The sequence below is a fragment of the Somniosus microcephalus genome, chromosome 8 (assembly GCF_052327205.1).
Source record: "Somniosus microcephalus isolate GS21.2 chromosome 8, FLI_Smic_1.0, whole genome shotgun sequence".
Taxonomy (NCBI): Eukaryota; Metazoa; Chordata; class Chondrichthyes; order Squaliformes; family Somniosidae; genus Somniosus; species Somniosus microcephalus.
In genome coordinates, this window is record NC_140994.1 from 268,166,492 (window position 1) to 268,183,319 (window position 16,828).

The 16,828-nt window shown below is 52.3% G+C and overlaps 2 protein-coding genes across 2 annotated transcripts in view; one reads left to right on the top strand and one right to left on the bottom strand.

Annotated features, from left to right (window-relative positions):
• Window positions 1-10,885, top strand: part of LOC147114386 (uncharacterized) — a 139,459-nt gene extending 128,574 nt beyond the window's left edge. Inside the window, exons 2-3 of the mRNA XM_085996055.1 lie at window positions 9,378-9,596; window positions 10,651-10,885. The gene's annotated coding sequence lies outside the window, so the exon portion shown is untranslated. The remainder of the gene's footprint in view (window positions 1-9,377; window positions 9,597-10,650) is intronic.
• The window catches only part of flt4 (fms related receptor tyrosine kinase 4), a 361,767-nt gene that overhangs the window by 329,061 nt on the left and 15,878 nt on the right, over window positions 1-16,828 (bottom strand). The window lies entirely within an intron of this gene.

Below are 16,828 nucleotides of genomic sequence, written 5' to 3' on the forward strand. Positions count from 1 at the left end.
GTGGCCCAATTTTATGGTCCATTTGCTTTATGGCTCAGTGCTCACTACACCATTCAATACCATATACCCCGGGGCATCATTGCGAGAGTGTTGGGTTTGTTGGCTTTAGATAAGAGGAGACTTCATTAAAAAAATCAAAAGAGAAACTATAATTAGAGGCAATCTTAGATCCAGCTCACTCCAGGGTTTACAGCACAGGAACAGGCCATTCGGCCCAACAGGTCCGTGCCGGTGTTTGTGTTCCACACCAGCCTCCTCCCTCCCCACTTCATCTCACCCCGTCACCATATCCTTCTATTCCTTTCTCCCTCATGTGTTTCTCCAGCTTCCCCTTAAATGTATCTATACTATTCACCTCAACCACTCCCTGTGGCAGCGAGTTCCACATTCTCACCACTCTCTGGGTAAAGAAGTTTCTCCTGAATTCCCGATTGGATTTATTAGCGACTCTCTTAGATTTATGGCCCCTAGTTCTCCACAAGTGGAAACATTTTCTCTCTGTCTACGCTGTCAAATCGCATCATAATCTCAAAGACCTCGATCAGGTCACCCCTCAGCCTTCTCCTTTCTAGAGAAAAGAGCCCCCGCCTGTTCAGTCTTTCCTCAGTTCTGGTATCATTCTAGTAAATCATTTTTGCACCTTCTCCAGTGCCTCTACACCCTTCTTACAATATGGAGACCAGAACTGTGCACAGCACTCCGAGTGTGGTCTAACCAAGGTTCGATATAAGTTTAACAGAACTTCTCTGTTTAATTCTGTCCCTCTCGAAATGAATCCCAGTGCTTGGCTTTGCTTTTTTATGGCCTTATTAACCAGCGTCGCTATTCTTAGTGACTTGTGTACCTGCACCCTAAGATCCCTTGTTATTTTGACAGGGAAGTGCTATCATAAAGGGTTAAATCGGTTGGGGATATTTTTTTTCAGGAAACACCCTTTCAAACTGCGGCAATGTTGGTGGTTTGCCAGAATGTTCTGCCAAGATCCCTATAAAAACCATCTGCGGTGTGAGGTTAGGTCAGTCTGTAATGTTTAATCAGCGGCGCTGTCAAGTAGTCACAGCGGACGCAGCTCTGTGATAAGATGCTGATGGATCGTGGCACTGACAGGGGAATAAAACATTGCAGAGAAAAGACTTCTCATGCTGAATAAAGGATACCTTGTCTCTTAGCTGTCAGTGCTGAGAGTTCACAGGCCTGGGATATGACACGAGGCGGATTGTAGAAACCACGAGCCACAAAAGCCTTTATAGGGGCTCCCATTACTTACTGCACCGTCTCAATTTAAAATCCAGAAAGGAGAAATTTAAAAAGAGCTCAGGGCCTTTGCTTCCAACCCTTTCACTCCCCCACCGCCCCCCCGCCCGCCACCCCCCGCGTCTCTCGTTTGCTTGACTCCGCAAATTGTGACTTTGGGGAACTTTACACCAAAGTTTCGAATGTGCTTTTACTTTAACAAAGACTTATTATCAAAGACTGCGGTAAGGTGGCGGCGGCGGGGGGGGAGGGGGAGGTATCTGATATTGCCCAGGCACCATCCATGACCCCCCGCCCTCTCCCGCACCACGTCCCCTTCACCCTCGGAATATTTGTGGCCACGCGATCCTGAGCTGCCATTCAGGGGCCGGCCCCTCTGTTCGAAGTCGAGCGAGCTGGGATTCGCAGCCAGCGCACCTCCTGTTCCACCGAGAGGCGGATATTTAGGGAATGACGTGAAGGGAGAGCGACTCTTTCTGGGTGATCGCGGCCTCCCCACGCAAGCGAAAGGGCCCCATTAAATAGCAACGATTTAATAGAAATAAAAACAGGACATGCTGGAAACGCTCAGTGGGTCAGGCAGCGTCCGCGGAGACAGAAACAGAGTTAACATTTCAGGTCGGTGACCCTTTGTCGGAACTGAAAAAAGTTCGAGATGTGACAGGTTTTAAGCAAGTGTAGGGGGCAGGGAAAGGGGGAGGGGAGGAAAGAACAAAGGGAAGGTCTGTGATAGGCTGGAAGGCAGGAGCGATTGACTGGCAAAAGGGGCCGTGCAGCCTGATCCTGCTCTTATTTCGTGTGTCTAATTCTGTTAGATTCAGGAGATGGTTCTGTGATAGTAGATTGGCGGTTAGGATCAGATCAGCCATGATCTTATTGAATGGCGGAGCAGGCTCGAGGGGCCGATTGGCCGACTCCTGCTCCTATTTCTTATGTTCTTATGATTGTACAAGGCGAAAGGAGATGGTAATGGGACAAGTAAAGAAACAAAAGATGAGTCTAGAGGAGGTGTAAATTGATAGATTTTGGTTAACCAAAGGTATTAAGGGATTAATGGGCCAAAGGTGGGTCGATGGAGTTAGGTCACAGGTCAGCCATGACCTCACTGAATGGCGGAACAGGCTCGAGGGGCTGAATGGCCTCCTCCTGCCCCTATGTTCCGACAACATCGCTGGAGAGATCAAGATGTTGAATAAACAATAATAATTAAAAACAGCCTTGCTACAAAGAATAATTGCTATACCTGGGTGAACATCACACAGAGATTGCCAGGCCCGAGCAGCCGGGAACTGAATGTTCCGAATTCTCACCTGCTCTACTGAACAAGGCAGTGAGGAAAGATTGCATTCCAGGGATTTAACTAGACAAATAAAATGGTCAGTAACCAACATCCAACTCGCAGTTGATTTCTCCACCAGAATCCGTTAACATAAGAGAATATGGAACAAGAAAAGGAAATTGGATCCATGAACACTCTCCCCTATCACGGACTCTACCCACCCATTTAATCTCCTCCCACAGCCCATGTACACTCTCCCCTATCACAGACTCTACCCACCCATTTAATCTCCTCCCACAGCCCATGTACACTCTCCCCTATCACAGACTCTACCCACCCATTTAATCTCCTCCCACAGCCCATGTACACTCTCCCCTATCACAGACTCTACCCACCCATTTAATCTGCGGACAGCTTGGGGTGTGTGGGGAAATTCACTGCTGTTTGTCAACGCTATGACACGCACTCAAGTACAATGGGCACGCATTCCCTAACAGTCAGCGTGAAGCAACCAATTGAGCCACTGTCTCATTGCTGTTTGTGGGAGCTTGCTGTGCGCACATTGGCTGCCGCTTTTCCTACATTACAACAGTGACTACTCTTCAAAAAGTACTTAATTGGCTGTGAAGCGCTTTGGGACATCCTGAGGTGGTGAAAGGCGTTAAAGTTCTCGCTTCTCTGTCAATTTAATTATTGTTCCAGCCCTGATTCAGGCCACACTCAGTCTGCTGCATTGAGAAGAAAGTTGTGCTTTATAAATATTGGCAGTGAAGGTTGTGGGGGGAGAGAATGTGTCAGGAACTCACAGTAGACACAGGCTCAACCGAATCAGCTCTTTACCACAGGCTTCACCTACAATGGGACTTCTCTGCGAGTGAGTTACAGTCTGGGATCTTACTGAGGTGTGAGGACAGATGTCAATCATTCGCGCTCCATGCGAACACTCAGTGATTCTAGAGGGGCTGATCACGTGTAAAACAACAACTTGCATTTATATAGCGCCTTTAACGGAGTAAAACGTCCCAAGGTGCTTCACAGGAGCGTAAACAGACAAAATTTGACATCGAGCCACATAAGAACATAAGAAGTAGGAGCAGGAGTAGGCCATACGGCCCCTCGGGCCTGCTCCGCCATTCAATAGGATCATGGCTGATCCGAATCTAGACTCGCGTCCACTTCCCTGCCCGCTCCCCATAACCCCGTATTCCCTTATCAGCTAGGAAACTGTCCATCTCCATTTTAAATTTATTTAGTGGCGCCGCTTCCACAGCTCTCTGGGGTAGCAAATTCCATTCCCTCGAGTTTAGATGATTAAGGGGTGATCTAATCGAGGTGTTTAAGATGATTAAAGGAGTTGATCGGGTCGAGAGAGAGAAACGATTTCCTCCGGTGGGGGGAGTCCAGAACAAGGGGACAGAACCTTAAAATTAGAGCCCGGCCGTTCAGGGGTGATGTCAGGAAGCACTTCTTCACACAAAGGGTGGTGGAAATCTGGAACTCTCCCCCCCAGAAAGCCAGTGAGGCTGGGGGGGGGTCAACTGAAAAATTTCAAAACTGAGATTGATAGATTTTTGTGAGGCAAGGGTATCCATGGTTACGGAACCAAGGCGGGTCGATGGAGTTAAGATACAGACCAGCCCTGATCCGGTTGAATGGCGGAACAGGCTCGAGGGGCCGAATGTTCTTATGGTCACAACAGAAGTTACTCAACTTTATATTTAGATGTTTCGGAGTTTTGCTCATCGGAGAATGAACTGTCACAATGTTCCTGTCGCCAGACAGTTGCGACTGAGATTCCAAGTAAACCTCCTGAATGTACATGGACCAGGCCTTTCAATGCAGTCACTTCCTTTCCAAGGAGGGCAAGGGCGCATCAGCAGACAGGAAGTTCCTGTTGGAATCACTTCCTGTGCTAAAAATAGACAAAATGCCCAATTTCTGTGTCACTGTTGTCACCTTTGAAGATTGATGGAAGGAAAACTCCACTGGATTGCAATGAAATGTGTGGCAGGCAGCGGCTCAGGGACCCTCGCCTCTCCCGTAGAAAGAGCCAAACTACAACAATGGCATGCACTATTGCAGCTATTCAGTTATGTTTTGCTGCGGTTGACCTTCAACCCTTGACCTATTGAACAAACAGGAATGGTTTACAATTAACAAAACAAATTTTTCCATTCCTCCTGACAGGTTCCTTCCCCCAGAATGTTTTCTATTCGCTAGGTTTGGATAAGCATCACAAGACTGGAGAAGCTGGGGTTGTTCTCCTTAGAGCAGAAAAGGTCAAAAGGAGATTTAATAGAGGTGTTCAAAATCGTGACGGGTTTCGATAGATAAATAAGGAGAAACTGTTTCCAGTGGCAGGAGGGTCGGTAACCAGAGGACACAGATTTATGGTGATTGGCAAAAGAACCAGAGGGGGAGATGAGGAGAATTTTTTTTTACGCAGCGAGTTGTTGTGATCTGGAACGCGCTGCCTGAAAGGGCGGTGGAAGCAGATTCAATAGTAACTTTCAAAAGGGAATTGGATAAATACTTGAAAAGGAAAAATTCACAGGGCTGTGGGGAAAGAGCGGGGGAGTGGGACTAATTGGAGAGCTCGTTCAAAGAGCCGGCACAGGCACGATGGGCCGAATGAATTTAATTATGGATGAGGGAGATACTTCACAGGAGCGTTATTAGACAAAAATTTGACACCCAGACACATAAAAAGATATTAGGACAGGTGACTAAAAGCTTGAACAATGATAGGTTTTAAGGAGCAACTTAAATGAGGAGAGAGAGAGGCGGAGAGGTTTAAGGAGGGAATTCCAGAGCTCAGGGCCCCGGCAGCTGAAGGCACGGCCACCAATGGTGGAGTGATGGAATTTGGGGATGCGCAAGAGGCCAGAATTGGAGGAGTGCAGTGATCTCGGGGGGGGGGGGGTGGTGGCGGGTTGTGGGGCTGGAGGAGGTTACAGAGATAGGGAGGGTCGAGGCCATGGAGAGATTTGAAAACAAGGATGAGAATTTTAAAATTGAGGCGTTGCCGGACCGGGAGCCAATGTAGGTCAGTGAGCACAGGGGGTGATGGGTGAACGGGACTCGGTGTGAGTTAGGACACGGGGCAGTGAGCACAGGGGGTGATGGGTGAACGGGACTGGGTGCGAGTTAGGACACGGGGCAGTGAGCACAGGGGGTGATGGGTGAACGGGACTGGGTGCGAGTTAGGACACGGGGCAGTGAGCACAGGGGGTGATGGGTGAACGGGACTGGGTGCGAGTTAGGACACGGGGCAGTGAGCACAGGGGGTGATGGGTGAACGGGACTGGGTGCGAGTTAGGACACGGGGCAGTGAGCACAGGGGGTGATGGGTGAACGGGACTGGGTGTGAGTTAGGACACGGGGCAGTGAGCACAGGGGGTGATGGGTGAACGGGACTGGGTGTGAGTTAGGACACAGGGCAGTGAGCACAGGGGGTGACGGGTGAACGGGACTGGGTGTGAGTTAGGACACGGGGCAGTGAGCACAGGGGGTGATGGGTGAACGGGACTGGGTGTGAGTTAGGACACGGGGCAGTGAGCACAGGGGGTGATGGGTGAACGGGACTGGGTGTGAGTTAGGACACGGGGCAGTGAGCACAGGGGGTGATGGGTGAATGGGACTCAGTTCGAGTTAGGACATGGGGCAGTGAGCACAGGGGGTGATGGGTGAACGGGACTGGGTGTGAGTTAGGACACGGGGCAGTGAGCACAGGGGTGATGGGTGAATGGGGCTGGGTGTGAGTCAGGACACGGGGCAGTGAGCACAGGGGGTGATGGGTGAACGGGACTGGGTGTGAGTTAGGACACGGGGCAGTGAGCACAGGGGGTGATGGGTGAACGGGACTCAGTTCGAGTTAGGACCCGGGGCAGTGAGCACAGGGGGTGATGGGTGAACGGGACTGGGTGTGAGTTAGGACACGGGGCAGTGAGCACAGGGGGTGATGGGTGAACGGGACTCAGTTCGAGTTAGGACACGGGGCAGTGAGCACAGGGGGTGATGGGTGAACGGGACTCAGTTCAAGTTAGGACACGGGCAGCAGAGTTTTGGGTGAGCTCAAGTTTACGGAGGGTGGAATGTGGGAGGTTGTTGACTAGTAAGGGCGTCAAGGGATATGGCGATAGGGCCGGTGAATGGAGTTGAGGCAGATGATCAGCCGTGATCTCATTGAATGGCGGAGCAGGCTCGAGGGGCCGAATGGCCGACTCCTGCTCCTATTTCTTATGTTCTTATGAATGTTGGAATAGTCAAGCCTAGAGGTAACAAAGGGATGGATGAGGGTTTCAGCAGCAGATGAGCTGAGCCAGGGGCGGAGACTGGCGATGCTTCCAGCTTCCAATTGGCTCTTAAAACATTCCAGAGGTCCTGCCTCCGCCACTCGACCTGGGAGTCCCATTCCATGTGTCGGTCACTCTCTGCGTGAAGAGCTACTTTCTGATATCCGTCCTCAATTCAACTTATTGATCTGTGTCACCTAGTCCTACTTCTTGCAGTTTAATATTCCAGCTGCACCTTCTCCATCCCCTTCACCATCTGCTCTGGGACACGGGCTTGTTATTCTTTAACTTGCAGGAACACCCGACACTGCCTTCACCTTTAGTGCGGTTTGTCGCCGTGCTGGGTTTAGAAATGACTGAAGGGGAGGCGAGTGCTGAAGGTAGGAGATTCCTTTCCTGCTGTGATCTGGGGGCAGAGCGGGACTAATTGGAGAGCTCGTTCAAAGAGCCGGCACAGGCACGATAGGCCGAATGGCCTCCTCCTGTGCTGCATCATTCCGCGATATTAATTGTACGCACCTTGCTTCTCAAAAGAGAAAGGGAAGTTGTTGAGGTGACAATCCCTTGACTTTTTTTTAAGGTGGGGCGGAGGGGGGTTATTCCTTTTTTTAAAACTAACACCCATCATTAAACAGTTTGACTTCACTTATCTGCTGCTGACAGATTGGGCAAGGCGATTCTTTTGAGCTGTCAGGCGAGCTATATAAAGCCACTCGGCATAAACGCGGTAGGAAGAGAGGAAGCGAGGGATATCCGCACCATCTGCCAGATTTTCCTTTCCCATGCACTGTTGACCCTGCAGCAGAACCTGGAGCTGAAACCTGGCGTTGGTGGGAGGCCCTTACAGCCGGAGAGGACAGAGCTCGCCGCCAATCATGCCCTGACACAAAAGAAACCGCGTTCGACCTTGACACCGTGTCACTTCCAGCACCGTCCTCCTCCCCCCCACCCCCGCCCCAGTCGTGTCTCTCGCGAGGGTCCGCCGCCTCCACTCTCGCAATCCAAAGGAGCCATGGCTGCGGGTCTGGGGAGGGTGCGCATTATCTCCAAATAAAGAAAGAATTCGCGTTTCTATCGCGCCTTTCACCAACTCAAGACGTCCCAAAACGCTTCACAGCCAATCAAGTACTTTTCTGAAGTGCGGTCACTCTTGTGATGTAGTAAACTGGGTCGAAAATCCTGGAACTCCCTCCCTAACCGCACTGTGGGAGCACCTTCACCACACGGACTGCAGCGGTTCAAGAAGGCGGCTCACCACCACCTTCTCAAGGGCAATTAGGGATGGGCAATAAATGCTGGCCTTGCCAGTGACGCCCACATCCCAGGAACGAATTTTTAAAAAAACGCGACAGCCAATTTGTGCACAGCAAGCTCCCACAAACAACGCTGAGATAAATGACCTGATCATCTGTTTTTAGTGGTGTTGGTTGAGGGATAAATATTGACCGCAGGGCCCCGGGGAGAACTCCCCCAGCTCCTCATCCAATAGCGGCCATGGGATCTTTTACGTCCACCCGAGAGAGCAGACGGGGCCTCGGTTTAACGTCTCATCCAAAAGCAGTTTGTGAGAGATCTCCCCAGAGACAGTGAAGTGAATATTTTTTGATTAGCTCCTGCATGCCCGATACGAGAGTCCCAAAACAAGCGCACTACTCGGAGCTCCGACACGGTAAGAGAGCCCCAGGTGGGCAGAGGAAATGCTTCAAGGACACCCTCAAAGCCTCCTTGGAAAAAGTGTAACATCCCCACCGACACTTGGGAATCCCTGGCCCAAGACCGCACAAAGTGGAGGAGAAGCATCCGGGAAGGTGCCGAACACCTCGAGTCTCTTCGCCGGGAGCCAAGCGCAGGCAGTGCAAGGAGCGCACGTCAACCCAAGCACCCCACCCACCCGCCCCTTCAACCACCGTCTGCCCCACCTGTAACAGAGACTGTAGGTCCCGCATTGGACTCATCAGTCACCTGAGAACTCATTTTTAATGTGGAAGCAAGTCATCCTCGGTTCCAAGGGACTGCCTAAGAAGAAGAGCTCCTGGAAAATAAATTCTCTTTCCGTTGTCCATTAGGAACAGGAGGAGGCCATTCGGCCCCTTGAGCCTGTTCCGCCATTCAATGAGATCGTGGTTAATCTGTATCTTAACTCCATCCACCCACCTTGATTCCGTAGCCCCTAATAACCTTACCCAACAAAAATCTATCAACATCAGCTTTGAAAGCTCGTTAAACAAATACCGTAGATTCCTACATTACAACAGTGACTACACTTCAAAAAGTCCTTCATTGGCTGTGAAGCGCTTTGGGACGTCCTGAGGTGGTGAAAGGCGCTACAGAAATGCGAGTCTTTCTTTTACAAACATCCCTCTGCTTTAATTTAAGCTCATGATTTCCCCTTTACTTTCAATCACTTTCATTATACAAGGTTTCCCAAGGGAGGGGACGTTCATTTTAAGTGTTTTACCAGCGGCGGTGTCGGACTTACAAACAACAAAATCTGTGGTTGGCTAATCTTGCTGCCAATCATAAAACATTGGAGGATGTTGTACACACAGGTGGATGCTGGGAGTTATGGTCAGCGGGACTGAATCTCTTCCACCAACAGCGATGGATGAATCTGGGAACCTGCAGGAACCAATGGCCCAGATTTCTCACGTCAACACAAGTACTTCAACCACACAACATCCTGAGTGTCCACATGGGTTTGAACAGACTGAACAGGCCGGGGCTCTTCTCGCTAGAAAAGAGAAGACTAAGAGGAGACCTAAGAGTGTGTAAGTGTTCGATAGGGTAGACGTAGAGAAGATGTTTCCCCTTGTGGGGGAGACCAGAACTAGAGGCCATCAATATAAGACAGTCACTAATAAATCCAATAGGGAATTCAGGAGAAACTTCTTTACCCAGAGAGTGGTGAGAATGTGGAACTCGCTCCCACAGGGAGTGGTTGAGGTGAATAGTGTCGATGCATTTAACGGGAAGCTCAATAAACACATGAGGGAGAAAGGAATAGAAGGATATGGTGATGGGGTGAGATGACGAGGGTGGGAGGAGGCTCGTGTGGAGCACAAACACCGGCACGGTCCAATGGGGCCGAATGGCCCATTTCTGTGCTGGAAATACTTTGTAATACTTTGTTTTTGACTCTCGGGATGTGGGCGTCGCTGGCCAGGCCGGCATTTATTGCCCATCCCCAGTTGCCCTGTGAAGGTGGGGGTGGGCCGCCTTCTTGAACCGCTGGGAGCGGGTTTGATACAAACTGAGTGTCTCGCTCGGCCACTTCACAGTGCAGTTAAGAGTCACCCACGATGGTGTGGGACTGGAGTCACATATAGGCCCAGACCGGGTAAGGACGGCAGGTTTCCTGCCCTAAAGGACAGCAGTGAACCCGTTGGGTTTTTACACAATCCGACAGCCTCACGGTCACTTTTACTGAGACCAGATTTTATAAAACTGAATTCTAATTCTCAAACTGCCGTGGTGGGATCTGAACTCACGTTCACTGGATTAACCGTCCAGTGACAGAGAGTTGTGAGGCTGTGGAATTCCCTTCCCGGGTTAGTGGCAGAGGCAGAAACTGTGTCAAGATTGAAGATTAGATTGGAGAGAGGGATGAGGGAAAGGGGATGAAGGGTTACGGCAACAGGGCGGGTAAATGGGATTGGAACTAATTGCTGGTGTGGAGGGTAAACGGCGACAGACTGTGGGGGCCGAATGACGTGTTATAATGTATAGAAACTTCGCACATCGCTCAACCGCACCCCAGACACATTCAAACCTGTGGATCACCAGAACCAGATTAACCGGTCATTCATCTCATTGCTGTTGCAGGGATCTTGCTGTGCATAAAATGGCTACCGTGCTTGCCTACAAAACAACAGTGACCACACTTCAAAACTACTTCATTCGCTGTAAAGCACTTTGGGACGTCCTGAGGTGGTGAAAGGCGCTGGAGAAAAGCACGTCTTTCCTTTTTCAAATGTTCACAATTGGCCGTGGCGCGCTTTAAGATGTTTACGAGACACGTGATGAAGTGCATGTGAATAAAACCGAGCCTGGCCTTCTCTTTCTGTGTGTCAGCCGTGGCTCAGTGGGCAGCAGTCTCACGTCTGACTCAGACATTTGTAAGTTCAAGTCCCAGAGACTTGAGCACAATAATCCAGGCTGACACTCCCACTGAGGGAGCGCCGCACTGTCGGGGGGGCAGTACTGAGGGAGTGCTGCACTGTCGGAGGGGCAGTACTGAGGGAGCGCTGCACTGTCGGAGGGGCAGTACTGAGGGAGCGCCGCACTGTCGGAGGGGCAGTACTGAGGGAGCGCCGCACTGTCGGGGGGGGCAGTGCTGAGGGAGCACCGCACTGTCGGAGGGGCAGTACTGAGGGAGCGCTGCACTGTCGGAGGGGCAGTACTGAGGGTGCGCCGCACTGTCGGGGGGGGCAGTACTGAGGGAGCGCCGCACTGTCGGAGGGGCAGTACTGAGGGAGCGCCGCACTGTCGGAGGGGCAGTACTGAGGGAGAGCTGCACTGTCGGAGGGGCAGTACTGAGGGAGCGCTGCACTGTCGGAGGGGCAGTACTGAGGGAGCGCTGCACTGTCGGAGGGGCAGTACTGAGGGAGCACTCCACTGTCGGAGGGGCAGTACTGAGGGAGCGCCGCACTGTCGGAGGGGCAGTACTGAGGGAGCGCCGCACTGTCGGAGGGGCAGTACTGAGGAAGCGCCGCACTGTCGGAGGGGCAGTACTGAGGGAGCGCCGCACTGTCGGAGGGGCAGTATTGACGGAGCGCTGCACTGTCGGAGGGGCAGTACTGAGAGAGGGCCGCACTGACGGAGGGGCAGTATTGACGGAGCGCTGCACTGTCGGAGGGGCAGTAATGAGGGAGTGCTGCACTGTTGGAGGGGCAGTACTGAGGGAGCGCCGCACTGTCGGAGGGGCAGTATTGACGGAGTGCTGCACTGTCGGAGGGGCAGTACTGAGGGAGCGCCGCACTGTCGGAGGGGCAGTACTGAGGGAGCACTCCACTGTCGGAGGGGCAGTACTGAGGGAGCGCCGCACTGTCGGAGGGGCAGTACTGAGGGAGCGCCGCACTGTCGGAGGGGCAGTACTGAGGGAGTGCCGCACTGTCGGAGGGGCAGTACTGAGGGAGCGCTGCACTGTCGGAGGGGCAGTACTGAGGGAGCGCCGCACTGTCGGAGGTGCCATCTTAGAATCATAAAAACTTACAGCACAGAAGGAGGCCCTTCGGCCCGTCGTGCCTGTGCCGGCTCTTTGAAAGATCAGTTGTGCTCAGTCCCACTCCCCCACTTTGTGTCCGTGACCCTGTGAGTTCCTCATCCTCCAGAACCCGTCCAACTCCCTTTTTAAATCTTTGATGGAATCAGCTTCCGCCACCTTCTCGGGTCGAGCGTTCCCGATCCCGACAACTCTCGGAGTGAAAACATTTCTCCTCATCGCCCCTCTCGATCTTTTACCAATGATTTTGAATCGATGACCTCTGGTTATTGACCCACTCGCCAGAGGGAATAGTTTTTCTCTCTCTACTCGATCAAAACCTCTCATCATCTTGAAAACCTCTAATCAGTCACCTCTTCACCTTCTCTGTTCTAAGGAGAACAGTCCGAACTTTTCCAACCTCCTCGTCTTTCCCCCTCCCCTACCCAGGACATCTCACCGTGTTACCGCAACAAGCTCGGTACAGACCGCTGACTGCACCCGGCCCGGCTCAACTTTATACTGGAGGGGTGTGCACGCCGCGGTCTGAGCCACGAGGGCGAGCCCAGCGCTGATTACAGCTGTCTCCATCTCACCATCTCCATCTCTTGCTGCAATGCTCCATCTCACCCTCAGTAAGCTCCCCACTGGAGTGGAGCTAATTTAGAGAACAAACGGGAAACTGTTCAACCTCCGTCGCCTCCAGTCCAGATCCAAGGTCGTCCCATCCTCTGTCGTCGAATTACAGTATGCAGACGACGCTTGCGTCTGCGCTCACTCGGAGGTCGAACTCCAAACCATCGTCAACACCTTCACCGAAGCGTACGAGAGCATGGGCCTTACACTGAACATCCATAAGACAAAGGTCCTCTACCAACCTGCCCCCGCCACACAGTGCTGCCCCCCGATTATCAATATCCATGACAAGGCCTTGGACAACGTGGACCACTTTCCATACCTCGGGAACCTACTGTCAACAAGGGCAGACATCGACGACGAAGTCCAACACTGCCTTCAGTGTGCCAGTGCAGCCTTCGGTCGCCTGAGGAAGAGAGTGTTTGAAGACCAGGACCTCAAACCCAGCACTAAGCTCATGGTCTACAGAGCAGCAGTGATACCCGCCCTGCTGTATGCCTCAGAGACATGGACCATGTACAGCAGGCACCTCAAAGCACTGGAGAGGTACCACCAACGCTGCCTCCGCAAGATCCTGCAAATCCATTGGCAGGATAGGCGCACCAACGTCAGTGTTCTCGCTCAGGCCAACATCCCCAGCATCGAAGCTTTGACCACGCTCGATCAGCTCCGATGAACGGGTCACATTGTCCGCATGCCCGATACGAGACTCCCAAAACAAGCGCTCTACTCGGAGCTCCGGCACGGCAAGAGAGCCCCAGGTGGCCGGAGGAAATGCTTCAAGGACACCCTCAAAGCCTCCTTGAAAAAGTGTAACATCCCCACTGACACCTGGGAATCCCTGGCCCAAGGCCGCACAAAGTGGAGGAGAAGCATCCGGGAAGGCGCCGAACACCTCGAGTCTCTTCGCCGGGAGCAAGCGGAAGCCAAGCGCAGGCAGCGCAAGGAGCGCACGTCAACCCAAGCACCCCACCCACCCGCCCCTTCAACCACCCTCTGCCCCACCTGTGACAGAGACTGTAGGTCCCGCATTGGACTCATCAGTCACCTGAGAACTCATTGTTAGTGTGGAAGCAAGTCATCCTCGGTTCCGAGGGACTGAGATTACAGCTGTGCATCTCCGTAACACGAGAGATGTCGAGGCAGAAAATAATTGCACACCTCATTGTAAATTAGACAGGACCAGGTTCGGCGAGCGACTGTGTGAAGGTTATAATCCAGTCACTTGGAGTTCCCAAAGCTCGCATGTAGGTTGAGTTCCACACAAGTAGAAACTCCGGTTTATTATTTTTACATTCCCGCTGATAGAAAGGTCTAAATACAGTGCTGCACGCCAGATGTGTAGCTCCATTCAATGTGCAAAATGAAGAAAGACCTCTATTTACATCGTGCCATATTACCAGTGTCAGCTGTGGTTCAGTGGGCAGCACTCCCGCCTCTGAGTCAGAAGTGGGTCAAAGTCCCACTCCAGAGACTTGAGCACAAAATCCAGACTGACACTCCCAGTACTGAGGGAGCGCTGCACTGTCGGAGGGGCGGTACTGAGGGAGCGCTGCACTGTCGGAGGGGCGGTACTGAGGGAGCGCTGCACTGTCGGAGGGGCGGTACTGAGGGAGCGCTGCACTGTCGGAGGGGCAGTACTGAGGGAGCGCCGCACTGTTGGAGGGGCAGTACTGAGGGAGCGCCGCACTGTCGGAGGGGCAGTACTGAGGGAGCGCCGCACTGTCGGAGGGGCAGTACTGAGGTAGCGCTGCACTGTCGGAGGGGCAGTACTGAGGGAGGGAGTGCTGCACTGTCGGAGGGTTAGTACTGAGGGAGCGCTGCACTGTCGGAGGGGCAGTACTGAGGGAGCGCCGCACTGTCGGAGGGGCAGTACTGAGGGAGCGCTGCACTGTCGGAGGGGCAGTACTGAGGGAGCGCCGCACTGTCGGAGGGCAGTACTGAGGGAGCGCCGCACTGTCGGAGGGGCAGTACTGAGGGAGCGCTGCACTGTCGGAGGGGCAGTACTGAGGGAGCGCCGCACTGTCGGAAGAGCAGTACTGAGGGAGCGCTGCACTGTCGGAGGGGCAGTACTGAGGGAGCGCTGCACTGTCGGCAGGGCAGCACTGAGGGAGTGCTGCACTGCCAGAGGTGCTGTATTTCAGATGAGACGTTATACCGTGGCCCCGTCTGCTCTCTCAGGTGGACGTAAAAGATCCCATGGCACTATTTCAAAGAGCAGGGGCGTTCTCCCCGGTGTCCTGGTCAATATTTATCCCTCAACCAATATCACTAAAACAGATTATCTGGTCATTATCACATTGCTGTTTGTGGGATCTTGCTGTGTGCAAATTGGCTGCCGCGTTTCCTACATTACAACAGTGACTACACTTCAAAAAGTACCTCATTGGCTGTAAAGCATTTTCGGACATCATGAGGTGGCGCTATAGAAATGCAATTTCTTTCTTTCATTTCAGCCACGACGAGCCACGTTACAGCGCAGTGACTGTTGTGAATAGACAGACGCACATTAATCAATGACACGAATGACTAGTTCATCTGTTTTTCTTTGGTGCTGGTGGTTGAGGGAGGAATGAGGACACCGGGAGATCTCCCTGCTCGTCTTCAAATCGTACCTCAGGAGCCTCAGCTTACCACCTCAGCTCGAGGCCGAGACCTCAGACAATGCCGGACTCCCTCGGCACTGCTTCGCAGTGGGCTGGGGGGGTTTGGTGGTCAGCCTCTATTACAAGCTCAGGTCCAGGACTCGGACTCGAACCCACAACCTCCAGACTCGGAGCCCCGGTGAAAGACTCGCAGCCGAAAAGCACCGATCGCCACAAATTCCCAGAAGTCTCTTTTGCAATGAGATCAATAATCCGCCACCGTTATTCTGCAGATGTGGGTGATCATTTCCCGAGCGACAGAGCAATGCATCGGACACAGCAGATGTGAAGTGAAGATTCACTGGTCTAATCGCCAACATCACCACACTGAGACTCAGCAAGGAGATGACCAACTGATGGTTTCAAGATTACGGAGAGGACCCAGAAACAGAATCCAGGCAAGTTTACTCAGGGTGGAAAGGATTCACACATCAGGGGCAAAAGTGAGGACGATAGGAATAAGAAAGAAAGTCAGAGCAGAACTTGTTGCATCCAGGGGATAAGAAATCCTGTGAGATAATCTTCCAGGGCAGGTCGGGGAAGCAGGGAGTGTAAATGTGTTCCATCAATAATTCAATGGGTTTCCACATGGAGGGAAGCTAAGAGATACAGGAGACAGAGATGGTCTATAAAAAAGACGCATGCTTGTTGGGACTAACGGCCTTTGCCTGTTCCTAAAAATTATTTTCAGGGCTATCATAAGATTTGTGATAGAGACAAAGCCATTCAGTCCATCCGACCTTCTCCTCCCACAGCCCATGGACACTCTCCCCTATCATGGTCTCTACCCACCCATTCAATCTCCTCCCACAGCCCATGTACACTCTCCCCTATCATGGTCTCCACCCACCCATTTAATCCCCTCCCACAGCCCATGTACACTCTCCCCTATCATGGACTCTACCCACCCATTCAATCTCCTCCCACAGCCCATGTACACTCTACCCTATCATGGACTCTACCCACCCATTTAATCTCCTCCCACAGCCCGTGTACGCTCTCCCCTATCATGGACTCTACCCACCCATTCAATCTCCTCCCACAGCCCATGTACACCCTCCCCTATCATGGTCTCTACCCACCCATTCAATCTCCTCCCACAGCCCATGTACACTCTACCCTATCATGGACTCTACCCACCCATTTAATCTCTTCCCATAGCCCATGTACACTCTCCCCTATCATGGACTCTACCCACCCATTTAATCTCCTCCCACAGTCCATGTACATCGACCCTATCATGGACTCTCCCCACCCATTTAATCTCCTCCCACAGCCCATGTACACTCTACCCTATCATGGACTCTACCCACCCATTTAATCTCCTCCCACAGCCCATGTACACTCTCCCCTATCATGGACTCTACCCACCCATTTAATCTCCTCCCACAGCCCATGTACACTCTCCCCTATCCTGGACTCTCCCCACCCATTTAATCTCCTCCCACAGCCCAAGTACACTCTCCCCTATCATGGACTCTACCCACCCATTTAATCTCCTCCCACAGTCCATGTACAC